The 6,000-nt window shown below is 37.5% G+C and overlaps 1 protein-coding gene across 4 annotated transcripts in view; it reads left to right on the top strand.

Moving 5' to 3' along the window:
• Positions 1-6,000, top strand: part of nahoda (DOMON-like domain-containing protein nahoda) — a 382,855-nt gene that overhangs the window by 216,387 nt on the left and 160,468 nt on the right. The window lies entirely within an intron of this gene.

The following is a 6,000-nucleotide window of genomic DNA, read 5'->3' as shown; positions in this document are numbered from 1 at the left end:
GCTTTGATATCGTTCATCATAGGCGCCGACTTTGGGGGGGGCAGGGCACTTTTGGCCCCCCAATATTTAAAGGTGGGGTCCTCGCCCCCCCAATATAATCCAGTTGAGGAAGAATTACCAAAGAGGAGCAAGAATTTCTGTCATAAATCACGTCGAGCCTTTAATTCAATATTAGGAATAGCCTTATTCGATAAAAAGCACCGTTTTCAAATCGGCGTTTAACCCTTTTAGGATTTCCACTTTTTGAGGTAAATTTTAGAGTTTCACTCAAACAGCTACTGCTTCCTTACTATTTATCGTAGGATCGTGGTTCATACCTGGTTTTTCTCAGATAGCTCATACTTTCCAACGGCACAACTCTCTTGTCCGTATTATACACCAGAAATAAGAAAATTGGAAAAAAACATGAGATTTTTCGAAAAAATCGAAATTTTTGTGCCCCTCTGGCCCAGGCCTGGGTTCATGTAGGGATCTGAATCTTTAAAAAAATCTTGTTATATACATAATACGTGCGCAAACTTTCGTTCTTGTATCTTGAAAACTGAGGTCGGGGGAAATTTTTGAAAGTCTGAAGGTGACCCATCTTTTCATATATGTATATAAGTAGAGGAAGTTCGAGTATTATGGAATAGTCGGATAATATGGAATACCTAATTATCTCGCCTGTGATGTGTTGCTTCCAAGCGGAGAGGAAAGAAACTACTACCTCACGTCCCCATGATGCTCTACAATCAGTCTCCATGTGATTGTGACATTCGTTGTGTTGGTAGACGTGAAAATCTGATTTCTTATTCAGGAATACTTTTACAGATGAGTGGTTTACAACCTGTATTTTCCTATTGAAATGTAATAGAACAACAATTCTTTATTTACTATGACGTTGGATATACAGAGGTAGTTCGATAAGCGTCATTATCCTCTACGCCTTCGAATGCGTTTAACAGCTCTTTCGTTTCCAAGGTGGCGTGGAGGGCAATATGGAATACCCGCAAGAAAAACATGGTATTCTGTATTCCATTTGGTGTTCCGATTACAAAAATATCTATCGGTATTGGGCAATTAAACATACATTTATGATGACAACAATGCTAAGTGTATTTTTTATTACAGCAGATTTTCTGATGATACAAGGGGTGAGCTTGGTTCCAGCGTTCATCATGTTTAATGTGAGCACACAATGACTGTGCCGATCCTGAAGCAGAGTATTATATTTATGACTTTTGCAAGTAACCACAATCAGTTATGGCTTGGCATTCAGAATTTTCATATATTGTCACTGTATTCATTGTATGTTCAACAGAAAACTCATTTCTTTTCTGTATAGCATTTGTATTCCATGCTCGACTATTTCATATTACCCTCCAAAGTGGTTTCTTTACAAATTATAAATTTTACCCACCCCTGTAACGAAACTTCTTTATCAAGATATGCATAAATAAAGCCAAATGTGTAAGGCGTATACTTGTTTTCCTTTTTGCTTCAATGTGCAATTATTAACTGAGTTACAAGCGAAACAAAAATGGTACCGTATTCCATAATACCCGAACTTCCTCTATATATACCTAGGTATAAAATATTTTAAAAATGTACTGCGTCATTCCTATTTAGCCTAGAGTCATGGTTCAAACGCCATTTTCTTCAGTATAACAAGCCCCTTCCAACGGTACCAAACACATGTACGTATCGTATTCCTGAACCGGAAAAATCAGGAAAACTTATTTTTTTCTGAAAAAATCAGCCCCTCGGAACATTCGCGCCCCTCGTGCCCGGACTCGGCTTCACGTAGAGATCTCAGAAAAATTTGAGAAATATCCAAAGGTACATACAATTCCAATCTGATATCATGAAAACTACAGGCGTGAAAAATTTTTTATTTGATTTTGAGTTTAACGTCCCGTTCAGCAGCGAGGCTATATGAGACGTGGACCTACTGATTAACGTGGAATCCGAACCACATGAGCTCCCGCCGGGAATCGAACCCGGGTCTCCCACGCCAAAGGCGCGTACGCTAACCGCTTAGCCACGGAGGAGCTCTGAAAAATTTTTGAAATTTGCCTTAAGAAAAAGTAAAAAGTCACGCCCTTCCGCCCCCACTTGGCGCAGCCAAGTTGGCCATCCAGTTTCAAAACGCATCTGGGGTGTTCTCTGGTCTATCCTTGACTTGACTAATAAAAATCGACTCAAGTACCTGTTATAGAACCTAAATAAGAGGTCAAAGACCATAGTACGCCATGGTAACAAAAGTTAGCAAAAATCCTAAAAGAGTTAATAGAGCACTGAAGCTTCAACCAACACTATGGTAACACTGATATAAGAAGTGAAGATCAATGTGGTGCAGTGAAGTTCCCAGAATTTGAACTTGAATTTGTTTTAATGCGTTTACACAAATTTGACTTAGGTCATGAATTTAGCAATTGGAGCGGATGCAGCAGACCGAGATCTGGAGGGAAGAGGGTCTTTATCCAGCAGTTGGTAGAAAACGGCTGAATATGATTATATATTTATTCATTGTTTTGGCCCCCCCAATATTTTCTTCAAGTCGGCGCCTATGTCGTTCATTAATGGTAATCTCCTTCGCCCCTCCCTCTTTTTCCTCAGTTTAAGTACAAGTCAAACGAGCAATGTGTATAATGCAATAAAATTCCTTGTACGTATTCTTAAAAAGATCTGAAAATTTTTAACTTTCAATTTAGTTCCGAAGATGGTCATACACACACAGGGGGATAAGGGAATTGTTTAGTCTACGAAATGATGTGAATACTATAATGTAGAATATCACAGTTGCACGAGAAAGTTAGTATGGCTAACAGATCTTTTATTTTCTTTACTGGTGTTAATTCATATAAAGGATGTTAATGACCTCAGGTCAGTTGTTTCTGTTACGAATCGTTTCATACTATGTGTTCTGGTATGCTCAAACCTTGTTGTATGATCCTTCTTCCTTGCTTCTTGAAAATGTCACAGATACTGGTTACCTTACAACTTATATGGCTATATTACTATCTTCGTTACACATATTGCTTCCACAGATTATTATTAAAAAAAAAAAAAAAAAAAAAAAGTTCGTACTTCTTCGTTGTCTTTTTGCAATTTACGTTGTCTTGTCTTGTTGTGTGTGTGTGTGTCCTGAATTGAAACTAAAGACTGTTATTAGAGTGAAGAATTTTTGGATGAAAGTATATTGACTCCGTCATTACAGTGGTTATATCCGGAACCAGTTCTTGTTACTTCATTTGGTTGGTGATGCTTTTTATTCTTGAATAAGTACTTTTTTTACTCTTTGTTGTTGTTGGCACACGAAGGGAAGGAGGGAGAAGTAAAGGGGGACGAATTGTTTGTAAAATTCATACTTGAATTGGCATACAATTTATATACAGTACGTGTGTCCATTTCAAGTTTAACTTACTGTTGGTTATAGGATGGTTTGTTGATGTTATACGCATTTTTTTTCTTCCTTTTCTTGCTTGCTGGTGATTTGGACAGGGAAATAATTGTTACAACATCGTTTGTGTAACCATGTCCAGTTATATCAATAAAAAAATCACAATAAAAAAAAATAAGCTTACATACTTAAATTATTTTGTACGTGGGAAAAATGGACACACAATCAACGACGTGCATCCGTGTGATATTAAAAAAATAATTAAAAAAAAAAAAAAAACATGGATGCATCAACACTTGTCACAGAAGCGCATCACTAATCTTCGTTAACATTCCAGAACTCGTTACTTCCTCCTTCCTCCCCCCTCCCAAACCCTTCTCGCTTTAGTAAAAATGAATTGAAATCTTTAGTTTAAAAAGTTATGCCCTGTTAGTCTAAGGGAGACAGTTGATTAAGGCAAGTGAATGATGATGGAAGAATTAGTGGAATTAGAATGCGGGAGAAAACGTGAGTATCCCGAGAAAACCCACGGATACGATGCTGTCCACCACAAACTTACTTGGCCGAGAATCGAACCAGGGGCCCTTAAACACCAGAAGTAAGCGCTCTTCTCGCTTTAATATTGATATCAACACTGAAAATATTGTTAAAAATAATTTGTTAGATGGAATTTCGTTCCAAGAATCAGTCACTATTTGGTAGCATACTAGGAACTCTTAATCGTAGCTCATATATCTTTTCTATTTGTGAATCAAAGTTGACCTTCTGTCGCTAAACGAACGGTAATTGAGTTGGTCGCGAACTGACATGATCGCAAATTCGGAATATAAAGGTAGAAGGCGCATAAGTTCTAAAATCGAGTTTAATGTAAATATGGACTTCTTTACATGGACATGGACATATAGGCCTATAGATCTTTTAGGTGAATTGTGATTGATATACAAGATGACGGCAATAAGACAGTTAATATCGTAGTATTGTTAGGTTCACTCCAGTGAGCCTTATAAAATCATAATGTTAGTCCGTCTCCGTTACTCAGTACAACTCTTGAACTAAACAAATTTTAAAAATTCTTTTCTTTTGTCACGAATAGCTAGAACGATTATCGCGGCGGAGTTCGTTAAGAGGCCTTGTCATGGTACAAGAACTTGTAGCTGTCATTAAAAAAAAAAAAAAAAAAAAAAAAAAATCTTGAAATCCTATTATATTTCTCCATGTAAACAAAATCTTGAAAGGGACACACAACATTTTTTTTTTTCATCTTGCAAGGAGTTGAACAATGTGCAACTTTCTGAGACGTCTTGCTTGCGACCTGCTATCGCCCTCCCACTGACATAAAGGAAAAAACAGTTTCGCCGCTTCCGAAACAACGATTTCTTTTGGACAGGGAGGGAGAGTGCGCCAAAATACACGTTTTTAATGAGGAGGTTCACTGTTTGTGCACTAGAGTGCAGTGCTGCATGAGTGGTGATACTTTCCTTGCTTTCAAAAAGTTGTAATATGTAAACAGTAAATAGAAAGATCGGGTTGCAAGTTTTTTTTTTTTTTTTTTTTTTATGACAGCTACAAGTTCTTCTAACATGACAACCCGTCTTTAGATCTAATGCAGTCAATTCGTTAACATCTTCACGGGTAATGGTGGCTTCCCATAATCCCTTTCGTTCATTCATGTGATCCTCTTTACTGGCTTGAGCAGTTTATTACGGATGAATTGAGACTTTGAAGTACAGACCGATTCATGAAACATTATATGTATTTAACCGTGTATTTATATAGACCCTAGTAACTACACACTTCTACAGCTCTTAAGAAGTCCTGAGAGACATACTGTACAGACGAGCCGAAGGTTCATTTTCCTTATTCTTGAATTATGCTAATTAGTGAAAAAATAGAAATGCATGGATACAAAGAATTTCGGCATTTAACAATCAACACATTGACTTGGGTAGTAATTCTTTCCTACAGTATCTGCTATGGAAAGTGTAATCGGTATCAGCAGTCGCAATAAGAAAGATAAAAGATTGGTACGAGGACAAGTTCAAAAGTTTCCGGCTTGACATTCAAATATCACGCCACTGGTAATAAGCCGTTCATGGCAAGTAACGCCATCAATAGTATAATGTATCTTTTTAACTTCCTAGCTGCGTCACTTTTTGTTGGATGCAGCCATTTGAATCAGTTGCTGTGTCAACGCTAAGTCGTGGTGTTCGTATGCTGCATGGCAATGCTCCAATCCACACCGCTGTTGTTGCCAAGATTGCATTGAAAGACTGTGCCTTTCAGGAAATTCAGCATTCAGCGTACAGCCCAGATTTGGCACCAAGCGATCTTGAAACTGAAGGATGACCTTCGAGAAAGAAAATTTTCTGACGACAATTATCTGAAAGACGCTGTTGATAAGCCATTTTGCAGACAAGAGTTCTGACTATATTTTTTTTTCGCGGGGATGTTAATCAAATATGTAAAAAGTGTATTGAAGTCTAGGGAGAATATATTGGAAAATAAAACCATTGTTTTTTTCTCTCTACCTATTGCTTCTCAAAGTTGGTCAGGCCTGAAACTTTCGGAAACATCCTAGTACCTTTCAAACCTTTGATATGAACACGAAATAAGTGAGC

This window comes from Thermobia domestica, chromosome 16, assembly GCF_964235325.1.
Source record: "Thermobia domestica chromosome 16, izTheDome1.hap1.1, whole genome shotgun sequence".
NCBI lineage: Eukaryota > Metazoa > Arthropoda > Insecta > Zygentoma > Lepismatidae > Thermobia > Thermobia domestica.
Note: the sequence above shows the minus strand (reverse complement) of the source record. Positions and strands in the feature narration are given on the sequence as shown.